This window comes from Hylobates moloch, unplaced genomic scaffold (assembly GCF_009828535.3).
Source record: "Hylobates moloch isolate HMO894 unplaced genomic scaffold, HMol_V3 SCAFFOLD_1, whole genome shotgun sequence".
Taxonomy (NCBI): domain Eukaryota; kingdom Metazoa; phylum Chordata; class Mammalia; order Primates; family Hylobatidae; genus Hylobates; species Hylobates moloch.
The window spans coordinates 141,149,573-141,168,158 of NW_026652276.1; the positions used below are offsets into that span (position 1 = coordinate 141,149,573).

The following is an 18,586-nucleotide window of genomic DNA, read 5'->3' on the forward strand; positions in this document are numbered from 1 at the left end:
GAGCCCCTTTCTGGGCTGGCCAAGGCTGGAGCCGGCTCCCTCAGCTTGTTGGAAGGTGTGGAGGGAGAGGCGCGGGTGGGAACCGGGGCTGCGCACAGCGCTTGCAGGCCAGCACGAGTTCCGGGTGGGCGTGGGCTCGGCGGGCCCTGCACTCAGAGCGGCCCGCCAGCCCACAAGCCCCAGGCAGTGAGGGGCTTGGCACCTGAGCCAGCAGCTGCTGTGCTTGACTTCTCGCCGGGCCTTAGCTACCTTCCTGGCGGAGCAGGGCTTAGGACCTGCAGCCCGCCATGCCTGAATCTCCCCCCACCCCCATGGGCTCCTGTGCGGCCCAAGCCTCCCCGACGAGCACCACCCCCTGCTCCATGGCACTCAGTCCCATCGACCACTCAAGGGCTGAGGAGTGCAGGCGCATGACACGGGACTGGCAGGCAGCTCCATCTGCGGCCCCAGTGCAGGATCCACTGGGTGAAGCCAGCTGGGTTCCTGAGTCTGGTGGGAACTTGGAGAATCTTTTTGTCTAGCTAAAGGATTGTAAATATGCCAATCAGCACTTTGTCTCTAGCTCAAGGTTTGTAAACACACCAGTCAGCACCCTGTGTCTAGCTCAGGGTTTGTGAATGCACCAATCGGCACGCTGTATCTAGTTACTCTGGTGGAGACTTGGAGAACCTTTATGTCTAGCTAAGGGATTGTGAATGCACCAGTCAGCACTCTGTATCTAGCTCAAGGTTTGTAAATGCACCAATCAGCACTCTGTGTCTAGCTCAGGGTTTGTAAATACATCAATGGACACTCTGTATCTAGCTAATCTAGTGGGGATGTGGAGAACTTTTGTGTCTAGCTCAGGGATTGTAAATGCACCAATCAGCACCCTGTCAAAACGGACCAATCAGCTCTCTGTAAAACAGACCAATCAGCTCTCTATAAAATGGACCAATAAGCAGGATGTGGGTGGGGCCAGATAAGAGAATAAAAGCAGGCTGCCCGAGCCAGCAGTGGCCACCCATTCAGGTCCCCTTCCACACTGTGGAAGCTTTGTTCTTTTACTCTTTGCAATAAATCTTCCTGCTCCTCACTCTTTGGGTCCACACTGCCTTTATGAGCTGTAACACTCACTGTGAAGGTCTGCAGCTTCACTCCTGAAGCCAGCGAGACCACAAACCCACCAGGAGGAACGAACAACTCCAGACGCACCGCCTTAAGAACTGTAACACTCACCGCGAAGGTCTGCAGCTTCACTCCTGAGCCAGCAAGACCACGAACCCACCAGAAGGAAGAAACTCTGAACACATCCGAACATCAGAAGGAACAAACTCCAGACATACCACCTTTAAGAACTGTAACACTCACCACAAGGGCCCGCGGCTTCATTCTTGAAGTCAGTGAGACCAAGAACCCACCAATTCCGGACACACTTGCATCCCAGGGATGAAGCCAACTTGATTGTGGTGGATAAGCTCTTTGATGTGCTGCTGGATTCGGTTTGCCAGTATTTTATTGAGGATTTTCGCATTGATGTTCAACAGGGACGTTGGCCTGAAATTTTCTTTTTTGTTGTGTCTCTGCCAGTTTTTGGTATCAGGATGATGCTGGCCTCATAAAATGAGTTAGGGAGGAGTCCCTCTTTTTCTATTGTTTGGAATCGTTTCAGAAGGAATGGTACCAGATCCTCTTTGTACCTGTGGTAGAATTCAGCTGTGAATCCATCTGGTCCTGGGCTTTTTTTGGTTGGTAGTCTATTAATTACTGTCTCAATTTCAGAACTTGTTATTGGTCTGTTTAGGGATTCGACTTCTTCCTGGTTTAGTCTTGGAAGGGTGTATGTGTCCAGGAATTTATCCATTTCTTCTAGATTTTCTAGTTTATTTACATAGAATTGTTTGTAGTATTATCTGATGGTAGTTTGCATTTCTGTGGGATCAGTGGTGATATCCTCTTTATCATTTTTTATTGTGTCTATTTGATTCTTCTCTCTTTTCTTCTTTATTAGTTTGGCTAATGGTCTATTTTTTAATTTTTTCAATAAACCAGCTCCTGGATTCATTGATTTTTTGAAGGGTTTTTTGTGTCTCTATCTCCTTCAGTTCTGCTCTGATCTTAGTTATTTCTTGTCTTCTGCTAGCTTTTGAATGTGTTTGCTCTTACTTCTCTAGTTCTTTTAATTGTGATGTTAGGGTGTCAATTTTACATCTTTCCTGCTTTCTCTTGTGGGCATTTCGTGCTATAAATTTCCCTCTACACACTGCTTTAGCTGTGTCCCAGAGATTCTGATACATTGTGTGTCTTTGTTCTCATTGACACAAGAATCAATAGCTGAATCGATCAAGCGGAAGAAAGGATGTCAGGGATTGAAGATCAACTTAATGAAATAAAGCGTGAAGACAAGATTAGAGAAAAAAGAATGAAAAGGAGCAAACAAAGCCTCCCCAAAATATGGGACTATATGAAATGACTAAACTTAATGTTTGATTGGCGTACCTGAAAGTGAAGGGGAGAATGGAACCAAGTTGGAAAACACTCTTTAGGATATTATCCAGGAGAACTTCCCCAACCTAGCAAGACAGGCCAACATTCAAATTCAGGAAATACAGAGAATACCACAAAGATACTCCTTGAGAAGAGCAACCCCAAGACACACAATCATCAGATTCACCAAGGTTGAAAGAAAGGAAAAAATGTTAAAGGCAGACAGAAAGTTTGGGTTACTCACAAAGGGAAGCCCATCAGACTAACAGCGGATCTCTCTGCAGAAACCATACAAGCCAGAGGAGAGTGGGGGCCAATATTCAACATTCTTAAAGAAAGGAATTTTCAGCCCAGAATTTCATATCCAGCCAAACTAAGCTGCATAAGCAAAGGAGAAGTAACATCCTTTACAGACAAGCTAATGCTGAGAGATTTTGTCACCACAGGCCTGCCTTACAAGAGCTCTTGAAGGAAGCACTAAATATAGGAAGGAAAAGCTATTACCAACAACTGCAAAAAAATACCAAATTGTAAAGACCATAGATACTATGAAGAAACTGCATTAACTAACAAGCAAAATAACCAGTTAGCATCATAATGACAGGATCAAATTCATACATAACAATATTAACCTTAAATGTAAACAGGCTGAATGCCCCAATTAAAAGACACAGACTAGCAAATTGGATAGAGTCAAGACCCATTGGTGTACTGTATTCGGGAGACCCATCTCATGTGCAAAAACACACATAGGCTCAAAATAAAGGGATGGAGGAATATTTACCAAACAAATGGAAAGTAAAGAAAAGCAGGGGTTGGAATCCTAGTCTCTGGTAAAACAGACTTTAAACCAACAAAAATCAAAAAAGACAAGCACATTACATAATGGTAAGAGGATCGATGCAACAAGAAGAGCTAACTATCCTAAATATATATGCACCCAATACAGGAGCACCCAGATTCATAAAGCAAGTCCTTAGAGACCTACAGAGACTTAGACTTCCACACAATAATAGTGGGAGACTTTAACACCCCACTGTCAATATTAGATCAACAAGACAGAAAATTAACAAGGATATTCAGGACTTGAACTCAGCTCTGGACCAAGTGGACCTAATAGACATCTACAGAACTCTCCACCCCAAATGAACAGAATATACATTCTTCTCAGCACCTCATGGAACTTATTCTAAAATTGACCACATAATTGGTAGTAAAGTACTGCTCAGCAAATGTAAAAGAACAGAAATCACAACAAACTGTCTCTCACACCACAATGCAATCAAATTAGAACTCAGAATTAAGAAACTCACTCAAAACTGTACAACTACATGGAAACTGAACAACCTGCTCCTGAATGACTACTGGGTAAATAATGAAATTAAGGCAGAAATAAATAAGTTCTTTGAAACCAATGAGTATCCACTCATTTTCTAACCCAGTTGAGGGTCTCGGGTAGCCAGAGCCTGTCATGGCAGCTCAGGGCACAAGGCAAGAACCAACTCCGGACAGGACACCCTCCCGTCGCAGGGCCACCCACACGGTCACTCAGATGGGATCATGCAGACACACCAGTGAACCTCACGTGCACAGCCCTGGATGTGAGAAGAAACCAGAGGACCCTGAGAAAATCCATACAGATGAGGGGAGAACCAGCAGACTCCACATACACAATAGCCCCTGCTGGGAATCAGTTTTTCTCATCAAAGTTACAACAAAGCAACATTGAACAAAAACCTGCTGTAATATAATGAAATTCTTCTGGAAGGAGGGGAAGTGCAGAAAGAGGGTTGGGAGGATGTAAAAGATCAAAACTCTTATCTTCCATAGTAGGAAATGAGTAGATACCCCAAAACTGACACCAAAAACCAGCAGAAGCACATTATTTAGAAATGGGGAGGTAAGTGCCAGATCAAAGACTGGGAAGGCGTCACCGCAGGGAGGGGCAGGACAGGGCACTCCTGTGGTTCATGGCAAGCTTCATAGCCCTATCTGACTTTTTACTGCATGCAATTATAACTTTGATTAAGGAGAAGAAAATTTAAATTAAAAAATAGTAATGGGGATTACCAAAAGAGCCAGGAGGCCACCTAATGGGGCTTCCATCGACCAAGGTGTAGTAATTTGAGCATCACAGAGTAGGATAATGACTGGTAATTAATTGAATCTTTGAAAATAAGTGAGTCCAAAATGCTACTCAAAATGGAGAAGGTAGTATAAAGTGTGCCCAAACAGTAGCTATAATATCAACAGGTGAAATGTGTTCTGTAAAGTAGATTGCTGTTTATAAAATATAGATATTTTCTCCATCTCCTTTAGCAGATAGGCAGGGACTTGTGAGTGACTCCACAGTTCTAGAAAAAGTAGGGCCTGGGGCAAGAGTAGGAAAGACTGGCCAACACTGTTGGTCACAAACAGGTAGAAAGAGGACCTGAGAGAGGGTTGCAAGATGGGAGAATGGCCGTGTGCCCCGAGAAGAGGGCTGGCCACACTGAGGGAGGTGCAACCTCAAATGACCCTAGTAATTAGACTGAAGGCATCAAAGTGGCAAAAATGGCCAGTGCAGTGGCTCATGCCTGTAATTCCAGCACTTTCGGAGGCCGAGGTGAGTGGATCACCTGAGGTCAAGAGTGCATGACCAGCCTGGCCAACATGGTAAAACCCCATCTCTACTAAAAATACAAAAAAATCAGCCAGGTGTTGGGGTGCACGTCTGTAATCCCAGCTACTCAGGAGGCTGAGGCAGGAGAATCAGTTGAACCCGGGAGGTGGAGGTTGCAGTGAGCTCAGATCACTCCACTGCACTCCAGCCTGGGCGACAGAGTGAGATTCCATTTCAAAGAAAATAAAACAAAATAAAAAGTCCTGTTTATTGAGCAAGCGCACTTTGGTCAAAAAACCTAGGAGTCTAGGCAAGGAAACACAGGCTCACTTTTGAATCATCTTGTCCTGATTGCATACTGACCAAGCATCAGTGTGGGTCCATAACTCAGAACCCCCAAGCACCAGTGTGGGTCCGTAACTCAGAACCCCCAAGCATCAGTGTGGGTCCATAACTCAGAACCCCCAGGCATCAGTGTGGGTCCATAACTCAGAACCCCCAAGCATCAGTGTGGGTCCGTAACTCAGAACCCCCAAGCACCGGTGTGGGTCCGTAACTCAGAACCCCCAAGCATCAGTGTGGGTCCATAACTCAGAACCCCCAAGCATCAGTGTGGGTCCATAACTCAGAACCCCCAGGCATCAGTGTGGGTCCAAAACACAGAACCCCCAGGCACCAGTGTAGGTCCATAACTCAGAACCCCAGGCATCAGTGTGGGTCCATAACTCAGAACCCCCAAGCATCGGTGTGGGTCCATAACTCAGAACCCCCAGGCATCAGTGTGGGTCCAAAACACAGAACCCCCCAGGCACCAGTGTAGGTCCATAACTCAGAACCCCAGGCATCAGTGTGGGTCCATAACTCAGAACCCCCAGGCATCAGTGTGGGTCCATAACTCAGAACCCCCAGGCATCAGTGTCGGTCCATAACTCAGAACACACACCCTCCACTGGCCCGAGGTCAGTTCCTCTGTCTTTTAGGTCTCACCAGATTCTTGTGACCCAGGAAGGTCAAAGCTAAGTATGGAAATTATGAAAAAATAATTCAGCTCTTTAGATCCAACTGTGTAATAGGCTAAATTTAGGCTTGATAGTCATTTTGATCATTAGTGTGATTCGTTTTTTGGTTTGCATTTTTTTATTTTTTAGGAGATAAGGTCTTGCCCTGTCACCCAGGCCGGAGTACAGTGGTGCCATCACCACTCACTGCAGCCTCGACCTCCTGGGCTCACGTGAACTTCCCGAACTTATCACAGGGTTCTGTCCTGGTTTTGCTCATTTCCTGCCTCAGCCTCCTGAGTAGCTGGGACAACAGGTGTACACCACCACACCCAGCTAATTTTTAAATTTTTATTTGATAGAGATGGGGTGCCACTACATTGCCCAGGCTGGTTTCAAACTTCTGCCTTCAAATGATCCTCCCACCTCAGCCTCCCAAAGTGCTGGGATTACAAGTGTGAACCACCATGCCCAGCCTTGATTTGTGTATTTTTAAGATCTTTTCTTTTATTATTATTATACTTTAAGTTTTAGGGTACATGTGCACAATGTGCAGGTTTGTTACATATGTATCCATGTGCCATATTGCTGTGCTGCACCCATTAACTCGTCATTTAGCATTAGGTTTATCTCCTAACGCTGTCCCTCCCCCCTCCCCCCAGCCCACAACAGTCCCCGGAGTGTGATGTTCCCCTTCCTGTGTCCATGTGTTCTCATTGTTCAATTCCCACCTATGAGTGAGAACATGCGGTGTTTGGTTTTTTGTCTTTGCGATAGTTTATTGAGAATGATGTTTTCCAGTTTCATCCATGTCCCTACAAAGGACATGAACTCGTCATTTTTTATGGCTGCATAGTATTCCATGGTGTATATGTGCCACATTTTCTTAATCGAGTCTATCGTTGGACATTTGGGTTGGTTCCAAGTCTTTTCTATTGTGAATAGTGCCGCAATAAACATACATGTGCATGTGTCTTTATAGCAGCATGATTTATAGTCCTTTGGGTATATACCCAGTAATGGGATGGCTGGGTCAAATGGTATTTCTAGTTCTAGATCCCTGAGGAATCGCCACACTGACTTCCACAATGGTTGAACTAGTTTACAGTCCCACCAACAGTGTAAAAGTGTTCCTATTTCTCCACATCCTCTCCAGCACCTGTTGTTTCCTGACTTTTTAATGATGGCCATTCTAACTGGTGTGAGATGGTATCTCATTGTGGTTTTGATTTGCATTCCTCTGATGGCCAGTGATGATGAGCATTTTTTCATGTGTTTTTTGGCTGCATAAATGTCTTCTTTTGAGAAGTGTCTGTTCATGTCCTCTGCCCACATTTTAATGGGGTTGGTTAGTTTTTTTTTTTTTATTTGTTTGAGTTCATTGTAGATTCTGGATATTAGCCCTTTGTCAGATGAGTAGGTTGTGAAAATTTTCTCCCATTCTGTAGGTTGCCTGTTGACTCTGATGGTAGTTTCTTTTGCTGTGCAGAAGCTCTTTAGTTTAATTAGATCCCATTTGTCAATTTTGGCTTTTGTTGCCATTGCTTTTGGTGTTTTAGTCATGAAGTCCCTGCCCATGCCTATGTCCTGAATGGTATTGCCTAGGTTTTCTTCTAGGGTTTTTATGGTTTTAGGTCTAACATGTAAGTCTTTAATCCATCTTGAATTAATTTTTGTATAAGGTGTAAGGAAGGGATCCAGTTTCAGCTTTCTACATATGGCTAGCCAGTTTTCCCAGTACCATTTATTAAATAGGGAATCCTTTCCCCGTTTCTTGTTTTTGTCAGGTTTGTCAAAGATCAGATAGTTGTAGATATGTGGCATTATTTCTGAGGGCTCTGTTCTGTTCCATTGATCTATGTCTCTGTTTTGGTTACTGTAGCCTTGTAGTATAGTTTGAAGTCAGGTAGCGTGATGGCTCCAGCTTTGTTCTTTTGGCTTAGGATTGACTTGGTGATGCGGGCTCTTTTTTGGTTCCATATGAACTTTAAAGTAGTTTTTTCCAATTCTGTGAAGAAAGTTATTGGTAGCTTGATGGGGATGGCATTGAATCTATAAATTACCTTGGGCAGTATGGCCATTTTCATGATATTGATTCTTCCAACCCATGAGCATGGAATGTTCTTCCATTTGTTTGTATCCTCTTTTATTTCATTGAGCAGTGGTTTGTAGTTCTCCTTGAAGAGGTCCTTCACGTCCCTTGTAAGTTGGATTCCTAGGTATTTTATTCTCTTTGAAGCAATTGTGAATGGGAGTTCACTCATGATTTGGCTCTCTGTTTGTCTGTGATTGGTGTACAAGAATGCTTGTGATTTTTGTACATTGATTTTGTATCCTGAGACTTTGCTGAAGTTGCTTATCAGCTTGAGGAGATTTTGGGCTGAGATGATGGGGTTTTCTAGATATACAATCATGTCATCTGCAAACAGGGACAGTTTGACTTCCTCTTTTCCTAATTGAATACCCTTTATTTCCTTCTCCTGCCTGATTGCCCTGGCCAGAACATCCAGCACTATGTTGAATAGAAGCGGTGAGAGAGGGCATCCCTGTCTTGTGCCAGTTTTCAAAGGGAATGCTTCCAGTTTTTGCCCATTCAGTATGATATTGGCTGTGGGTTTGTCATAGATAGCTTTTATTATTTTGAGATACGTCCCATCAATACCTAATTTATTGAGAGTTTTTAGCATGAAGCGTTGTTGAATTTTGTCAAAGGCCTTTTCTGCATCTATTGAGATAGATCTTTTAAAACTTACGTAGTAAAGTTGGCATGATTTTGTTGAAATATGTCAAATTTGAGTGTGTTTGTAATCAATATTTAAATGTATTAGAACATTTTATTTTAGGCTGGGCTTGGTGGCTCACGCCTGTAATCCCAACACTTTGGGAGGCCGAGGTGGATGGATCACCTAAGGTTAGGGGTTCAAGACCAGCCAGACCAACATGGTGAAACCCTGTCTCTACTAAAAATACAAAAACTAGCCAGCCATGGTGGCGGGTGCCTGTAATCCCAGCTACTCAGGAGGCTGAGGCAGGAGAGTCATTTGAACTCCGGAGGCAGAAGTTGCAGTGAGCCGAGATCGTGCCATTGCACTCCAGCCTGGGCAACAAGAGTGAAATTCCATCTCAAAAAAAAATTATTTTAAAAATTACATTCTGATGTATTATTATTTAATACTATCTAAAGGTTTAGAAATGTTTTTAGATTTATAGTTGTAAAAGTTTATCATTAAACCAAGTACAAATAGTTCTTAAGTAAAAAAAAAAAAAACAAAAAAAAACTGGTCCTTCAGAGCTGAAAGATGCCTTGATAAAGAAACCTTGATAAAGAAAAAGGTCATGAAGAGGACCAGGGCTGCTCTTTGCTGTGGGAAGCCACTGGAGGGTTTAAGCAGGCAAGTGAAATAATGTAATGTTTTAAAAAATGATTAGAGGGAGTCAAGAGTTGAAGCTGTGTCATCCTGGGTCCCCCTTCCCCTCTGAACTCGATTCACTCATTCAACAAACACATGTCCAGTGGCTCCTTGTGGTTCCAGCAGTGTCCTGGGAACTGTGAGGTAATCACAAATAATGACCAAGAGCTCCAGATCCCAGAGATGAATCCAACACCAGGCTGGCAATTCGTTAGAAAGTGGAAAGACCTATGGAAGTATTACTTCTGGCTTGGAGAACCAGAACCAATTCCATAGTTGAGGAGAAGGGGAGAATGACGTTCCAGTAATGAGCTAAGGCCCAGGAACAAAGAGGTCAAGAATTTTCCAGGCATGGCCCGTGGTCCCAGAGCCATTAATGTGTCTTTCATTGTAATCACTCATCGCCAATTCATTTAGACTATTGTTGCTTCAGCTCCTATAAAGTGGGTCAGTACCAATTAAAGCTAATTTATAATGATAAATCTATAAGACAGGCAACTCTTTGCTAATGTATTTGCCAGAATTTGATACCCCAGGAAAGTTTTAATTTGCTGTCACTGCAGTTATCACTTTTACATGAATATTAATGATAATGCATTATAAGAAAAATGTGGCATATTGGGTTTCTGGAAAAGGTTGACTTTTATCTGTATGTCACTATTTTATGTTTATGACTACAAAGAATGAGAACTCTTTAGGTAGTAAAACAGAGTTGGGCCGTCTCCACAGAGTAAGGGGTCAGCAAAGGGAAGTGCGGGCAGAGGTTCGAGGAGAGTGGGCAAGATTAGAAATCTTCTTGTGGCCAGTGAGAGAGCAAATGTGGCAGAAGCACCCGGCGGGGCCGCTGGATGGCGATGTGGGCTCCGTGTAGGTGGGTGGCCAGGAAGAGGTGTAGGGGTGTGTGTGTGTGTGTAAGGGTTCCAGGCCACCTCAGTTTCTTCATGTGATTCATGAAACTGACACTGATTTTTACCTCCTTTGCCAACAACCAGTAGAAGCTCCCTGGCCATCCTGTGGAATATATTTGTCTTATCACAGGGTCCTACCTTGGTTTTGCTCATTTCCCCAACTGAAATGCTGAAATGAGCTCTTGAGGCCCCTCTCGGCTGCTGTCCTGCCTGCCCAGGCTCCCACCACAGTGGTTATGAAACCATGGAGTATGAAAATAGAAAACTCAACCCAAGAAAGATGAGTGGCAGCCAATTTTTATATGTGACAGTGTCAGGTTAAATTACATTTTCTTGCAGAAACTCTAACATTAGCGAACGTCATTTTAAAATTGATTAATCATATCTGAGACTACAGAGAGCCTTACAAAGACAGCTCTTGTCCCTTGCCTTTGGAAGACTGGACCACAGCCACCTGGGTGGCAGGGTCCCATCACTGGCTGTCACAAAGCTTAGCCCGCTGCTCCCACCTGCTCACACACTGCACGCCACGTGTGGTTTTGAGCAACTCCATGCATTGTGTTCGTTTTCCTCTCCCTGCAGCCTGTCTCCAGGGCCTTGCTTTGTCGCGTCTCTGTTCTCCCCGTCACACAGGGGATATTCAATTTAAAAATAAATCAAAGGAACACAAATTTGGAAACCAAAGACCTGATGGGCCTGTTGCTAGCCAGGTGACCTGTGGCACATCCCTTACCCTCCCGCACCCCAGCTTTCCCCTCTGATCAGTTGGGGAGACAAAGGCTGGTGATGTGGAAAGCACCTCTCCTAGGGCCAGGTTCGTAGGTGGCACCTCCAGCCTAAATGGCAAAGATGTTTCTCTGGTTAAATGCACATGTAAAACAAAATTTGACCATTCTTAGGCAGCTAGAATTTTTACTAAAATAAAAAATCAAGTAAGCACAGGTGGGTTTTGGGTATAAAGGCACGTGCCAGAATTTAAGGAGCTAATGGCTTACAGCAAAAGGAGGCCAAATCAAAAAACAGGCATTTTGGCTGCCATGACATGTACACATTCCTACAATCTGCCCATTTATTCGTTAAAAAATAATAGGGCCTCAAAACCGTGGCACTTCAACCGGAGCATCAGCAGAAACAATTAACCATCCCAATAAAAGGGATGGCTGGGCTGACTCTCCACCCTACTGTCACACTACCCAGTGTCACAGCCGGTGGATCCTTTGTGTCCTTAAACCTTGTGTCCTTTTGAAAGGTAGATCTCTGAGAGCATTCTCCTCTAATAGAGAATGGTTTCATCAAAATTACAAATCTGATCCAACTGATTTTTATTTTTAAGTACAGAGGAAGATGAATTCAGTAAGGTTGCAGGATACATTATCAATATACAAAAATCAGTAGCATGTCCATACACAAATAACAACCTAGCTGAAAAAGAAATCAAGACAACAATCCCATTTATGATCACATCAAAAAAGGGAATAAATTTAATGAGGAGGTGAAAGATTTGTACACTGAAAACTAAAACATTGATGAAGGAAATTGAAGAAGACACAAATAAATGAAAAATATCCCTTGCTCATGGATCAGAAGAATGAATGTTCTTAAAATGTCCACACTACCCAAAGTGACATATGGAATCAGTGCAATCCCTATCAGAATCCTAATGGCATCCTTCATGGAAACAGTAAAAACAGTCCTAAAATTGATGCAGAACCGCAAAGACCCTAAATAACCAAAGTGATCCTAAGAAAGAAAAAGTAAAGTTGGAGGCATCACAGTTCCTGCTTTAAAATTATATTATAGGCTGGGCATGGTGGCTCATGCCTGTAATCCCGGGACTTTGGGAGGCTGAGACGGGTGGATCACCTGAGGTCAGGAGTTTGAGACCACCCTGGCCAACATAGCAAAATCCTGTCTCCACAAAAAATATAAAAATTAGCTGGGCATGGTGGCTGGTGCCTGTAATCCCAGCTACTCAAGAGGTTGAGGCAGGTGAGTCACTTGAACCTAGGAAGCGGAGGTTGCAGTGAACTGAGATTACACCACTGCATTCCAGCCTGGGCGACAGTGCAAGACTCCATCTCAAAATAAAAATTATATTATAAAGCAAAGATAATCAAAACAGTATGGTACTGTGATGAAATCAGCCACATAGACCAGTGGAACAGAAGAGAGAGCCCACATGTATTCAACTACTTTTTGACAAGGGCACAAAGGGAACACAATGGGAAAAGGATAATCTCTTCAGTAAATGGTGCTAGGAAAACTGGGTTTCTACATAGACTTGAATGAAATTGGTTCCTTATCTTATACCATACACACAAACCAACTCCAAATGGATATAAGACCTGAAGCTGTAAAACTCTTAGAGAACAGGAGAACGTGGGGGGAAAAGCAACTTGACATTAGCCTTGTCAATGAATTTTTTGGATATCACACCAGAAGCTCAGTCTACAAAAACAAAAATAAATAAATGAGACTGCATAGCTGGGCATGGTGGCTCATGCCTGTAATCCCAGCACTGTGGGATGCTGAGGCGGGTGGATCACCTGAGGTCAGGAGTTTGAGACCAGCCTGACCAACATGGAGAAACCCCGTCTCTACTAAAAAAAAAAATAATAAAAATAAGCCAGGCGTGGTGGTGCATGCCTGTGGTGGTACATGCCTGTAATCCCAGCTACTTGGGAGGCAGGAAAATCGCTTGAACCCAGGAGGTGGAGGTTGTGGTGAGCCGAGATCACACCATTGCACTCCAGCCTGGGCAACAAGAGTGAAACTCTGTCTCAAAAAAATAAAAATAAAAAACAAATGAGACTGCATCAAACTAAAAAGCTTCTGCACGGCGAAGGAAACAATAAGATGAAATAGCAACCTATGGATTGGGGAAAATATTTGCAAACCATATATCTGATAAGGAGTTAACAGCCAAAATTTACAAAGTACTCATACAACTCAATAGCAGAAAAACAAATAACTTGATTAAAAAATGGGCAAAGGACCTGGATAGACATTTTTCCAAAGAAAACATAAAAATGGCCAACAGGATATGAAAAGGTGCTCATCACTAAGCATCAGAGAAATGCAAATCAAAACCACCATGAGCTAGCACTTAAAAGAGCACACCCATTCAAACAGCTCTGATCAAAAAGACAAGTAATAACAAGTGTTAGCAAAATAGAGCTACCATATGACCCAGCAATCCCTCTTCTGGATATATACCCAGAGAAAATGAGATCATCACCTCAGGAAGATGTCTGCACTCTCATGTTCTCCCAGCATTACAGTAGACAGGAATTGGAAACAACCAACTTGTCCATCGGTGGATGAATGCACCAAGTATCTGTGTGTGTGTGTGTATATATATATACACACACACATACACACACACACAATGGAATACTATTCAGCCTTACAAAAAAGGAGATCCTGCCATTTGCCACAACATGGATGAGCCTGAAGGACATTATGTTAGGTGAAATAAGCCAGACACAGAAAGAAAAATAGTGCATGATCTCACTTATATGTGGAAAATGTCAAATTACAGAGATAGGGAATAAAACAGTGGTTATGGGGTGGAGGGAAGAAATGGGGAGTTATAAAGTAGTAGGTACGTAGTATGAACAAAGCTAGAGAGCTTTGTGGTAGTGGTGAGAAAGCTTTCCTCTGGACCCCCAAACAGGAACGTATGGGGAGGGGTGGTTGGCACGTAACAGGTTTTTTCTGTTTTGTTTTTTAGCACCTTGTCCCTTTCCCTTGGAGCATCCTGCGATTTAGGGCTGGAAAGGGTGGGGTAGAAGAGAGAGGGAGAAGAGAGGGAATGTGAATGGGTGCAGGCCACAGCGTGATCTTTTCCTGCTGAGAATCCTGCATGAGGTAGACCTGTAGAAGGGAAGCCCCCATGAACAGGCTGCAGACCACTCTGTGACTGTGGGCCAGTCACTTAACATTTTTTTAAATTTCTTTTTCTTTTTCTTTTTTTTTTTTTTTGAGATAGAGTTCGCCCTATTGCCCAGGCTGGAGTGCAATGGCACCATCTTGGCTCACTGCAACCTCTGTCTCCTGGGTTCAAGCGATTCTCCTGCCTCAGCCTCCTGAGTAGCTGGGATTACAGGCTCGCGTTTCCACGCTCAGCTAATTTTTGTATTTTTTAGTAGAGATGGGGTTTCACCGTGTTGGCCAGGCTGGTCTCGAACTCCTGACCTCATGATCCACCTGCCTCGGCCTCCCAAAGTGCTGGGATTACAGGCGTGAGCCACTGCGCCCAGCCCTAGTCACTAACTTCTGAGACACCAAGATGAGCGTGGGATTCAGTGGTCTGCATTGTTCATTCTGAAGTGAGTTGCAACATTCTGACCCCCAGTCCAGAGTTCCCCAGCAGAGCTTGCTAAGAGGGTGGCCTTGAGGACACCTGCCAGTGTCTCCACAGATGCCCACTCTGGGCCCCAAAGGGGTAGATTCTTTCTGTGACTCTCACACTCCAAAGACCTGTCCTGTCCCAACTGCTTATAAACATACATACACGTGGTTGTTTTTTCCCCTCTCTTTTACACAGAGGAAATACTTTATATATATTTTTTGTTGTTTTGAAAATTGTGTGGAAATTAACATTTGTTGTCTCGGGATGGTGCGAGGCACAGAACAAGAACATCATGTCATTTCCTTATGATCTTCTGTCTCCTGGCAGGGCACCCAGCACCTCTCCTTCGGCTTATAGGGTGGAGTTTAGACAGGACCTAATGACCACCAACTCTACTTACGACAGGTGTTGGGTAAAAGTTTGCCATGTGAATAAATGAATGTATTCATCCTTAAGGTCCCCTCATGTTCCCCTAGAGTAGCCCAGAGCCTCATTTCAACCTGATAGCCTCAGTGCAGACTGTGTTGTGCCCCATTGGAGCCCCAGCTGGCATGCAGGGCAGTGGGCTCAAAGTGAGGTACAAGAAGGGGGTATTAAATCTTTATACCTACTTATAAAAAATGTATTAAAACCATTAATTCCTGTATTAAGATATTTATTCTTATTTTATCCCTACCCTTTTTGCTTCTTTGCATATGTGGTTTTTGCAATAATATATTAGTACATATATGGCAGTTATAATAAAAATATTCACACACATTCATAGTCGGGGCATTGCTCATGATTTGTTTATGAATTGAAGTGCAGGAGTAAAAGCTTGGGAGTGTGTTGCTAGGAGAAGCAGCTTTGCTACCTCCTGCTTTCCAGGAATGGGGAAGGAGTTCCCTAACAAAGGTGTGGAGACTGCTGGGGATTTGTTCATTCTGCAGTGAGTGTTGAGAGAGAGCAGCTGAAGCAGCAATTGAAGATGAATGAATGAGCTTGGGATTTATTTTCCTCTTGTGGGAAGACATGAGGAAATGGATAAAGCAAAGGACAGAGGCTGGCCCAGCGGCTTTGGTGACTTAGTTTTAGGGTATTTCTTTCTAGAGTTCCAAAATGTTTGAAAGGAGACTAATAGCGGTTGTGTTTTGGCCTCAAAAGTTTTCTGCAGGGCACCCCACACCCTGTCAGGGATGCAAATGGGTGCCACCATCTGAGCGTCTGTGACTCGAGTCCCGCAGCCCTGATGCTGCCCGCCCTAGGCCCTCTGGCTGCCGCCTGGTGCTGTGGACACCTGGTTAATAAAAGGGGAACATTTGGGGTACAATAAGAAAAGCTGTAGTAGAACCCCAGCATGTTCCTCTGGTTTAAAAAGAGGACTGTTCTCAAGAGAGAGCAAGGCAACAGTAGATGAGATAAACAGCTTTCACATAGCATTTTGTTTATTTTTTTACCATGTACTACTTTTTTAATGCCTACCATGGGCCAGGCATTGTCCAGAGGCCTAAAAACAGGAACTCAGTTATTCTTCACAACAGCCTTAGTGCGCACAGGCATTCGCCCATTTTACAGATGAGCAATTTGAAGCTCAGAGAGGTGGCGTCACTTGCCTGGGCTCACAGTGCTCTGAGCCCCAGCTGCGCTCCCTCCTGGCCTCTGTAGCCTCGTGGAGGTGGGGGCTGGAGTGTGCTTTGCTCCTTCTCTGAGCTTAAAGCAGATGAGACCTGTCTGGTCCTGGAGTCTCTCTTGTGTTTTTTCTAGTAGGGATTCCCAACCCTTTTGGAATTATCTTGTTTGGTTTCACAACAGACCTTTCTAAAGATCATCTTATTTTATATGGAATATGTAATATGATTACAAAGATGGCATTGCTTACACTGCCTTCCATGATTTCAGCGCACACTCTCTGGAGGTCCTCCTATCCCAGTTATTCTATACACATTCATTCTGATCCTTAAATTCAACCTGCAAGGAAGAGACTTGTGCCTATTTCACGAAAGAGAAAATAAAAGCCAAGTGGCTTGTCCTTCAGCTAATGAAAGCAAAGGCATGAACCCAGGTCTGTGCAGATGTTCTCTGTTAGAGGACAAAATAAAGTATATAAACCAAAGTCCATCTTGTCTCAACCAAGGGAGATGACTAGTTTCACCCAGGGACTTGGCGGTAAGCTGCTGCCGAGTAGTGTGTGTCCCACCTTGCCTGGGACAGTCCCAACTTACACCTGTCGGCCCACACTACCTTTCCCTCTCAGAAGTGTTCCAACTTACAGGGTAAGCTGTGGCCCCTGCCTGCCCTGCCTGGGGCTGGATACCACATGCCTTCCCCCGGAGATGGAGACGCAGACGGTGTAGGCTGCTTCAACCCCTCGGGCTGATCGCTTTTGATCCACTGGAGTTTTGAAGTTCTCTCTTCTGCTGGGCTTCATTAAGCCCCCAGTTGGTCTGAGGTGCCCCACCCTCCCCCATTCTAAATGTTTCATGGCTCTTGGTATTCAGGTTAACAAATTAGCCCAATTAGATGGATAAATTAGTCATTCTAACTTTCTGAAGTCCCGCTGGAGAAGCTTTGCGAAATAGCATTTATAGTTTTCTAACAAGCAAGTTAAAGGACGCCAGCATGTGGCATTTGTTTAAGATTAAAATGTCTTAAACAATGCCCTACTTAAAAACAGATTTCAAGATTTGCTCCAGGACAGACCCCGAGCAACGTGGCCGAGTGGTACCCCTGTGTCGCCTGGTACAAGCGTTTCCAAACCAGCTCTCTTTATTTAGGGAGCTATGGCCAAGTACAGCAGAATTTACTGAAACCCACATTTAATTCCAAAGCTTCACGTTTGCCAAATTGTTTTTTCTGCACCACCTGAGAATTTCTAACAGACTTCAAAACAGACTGCTTTGAATTCCATCTCAGTATTAAATGGTGAAGAGTCAGCAACTCAAAGGAGATGAAAAGGGAACCCCTCAGAAGAGCCTGGCACTGGGGGCTGGGAAGCAATGAGGGAAAAAGCACGCTGTCCCTTAATGGCTAATTCAGAATGCATAAGCGTTTTAACCTCACTAGGGCTCAGTTGCTCGTGCGTATAAAAGTGACAGTAATCCCCACCTCATAGGGTTACTGGAGGATTAAATGAGATAATGCATAGAATGTGCCTGAAACATAATAGGCACTCAATAAACTTCAGGTCCCTTCCTTCCTTCCTGGCTCCTTTCAACTTTTAGCCTCAGATGCCGGCGTCCCTGTTCCTGGCTCAACTGGCTCTTCAAACAATCTTATTAATGCCTATTAAAATGAAACCCAATAAAAGTGCCAATATTTGGTGTTGAAATAATTGATGTAGCGGAGTAAGCCCCTGAAGCACCCAGGCAGGCCCCTGGTGCAATTTAGCCTCACACCTGGGGGATGAATTTCACAACTGTAATTGCTACCATATAATTCTTATTAATGTTGTGCTATAATTCCTATTTATTCCACCGGGCTTGTAAATGCATTAGGACTTGTCAACATATTATTTTACACTGTTTATGATCGGTAGAATTATGTCCTTCCGGGTTGTATTGTGCAAAAGCTCCAAATAAATGGCTTTGGGCCTCATTAAAAAAGAGCAAAAAGAGGCTGCCTGTTGAAGTGGTTCTCCATCCCTGCCGTCTTGCACAGAAGTCAGTAGAGTCTATTTCAATTCGATTCTTAGCAGAGCTCTTAACCCTTAGGAATATAAAAGAATCCCCGCTTCCTGTCTGAGCTGCATGACTGCGATGGGTCAGCCCTAGCAGGAAGTGTCACGTGAACTGAAGGGCAGATGCGGTGCCTAGGACTGCGTGTATAAGGGATCGCTTCGTCTTCCAGGAGCTACCCCACATTCTGCTGCT

General features: G+C 44.0%; 1 protein-coding gene across 2 annotated transcripts in view; it reads left to right on the forward strand.

The window, feature by feature from the left end:
* The window catches only part of JAZF1 (JAZF zinc finger 1), a 350,559-nt gene that overhangs the window by 322,728 nt on the left and 9,245 nt on the right, over nt 1-18,586 (forward strand). The window lies entirely within an intron of this gene.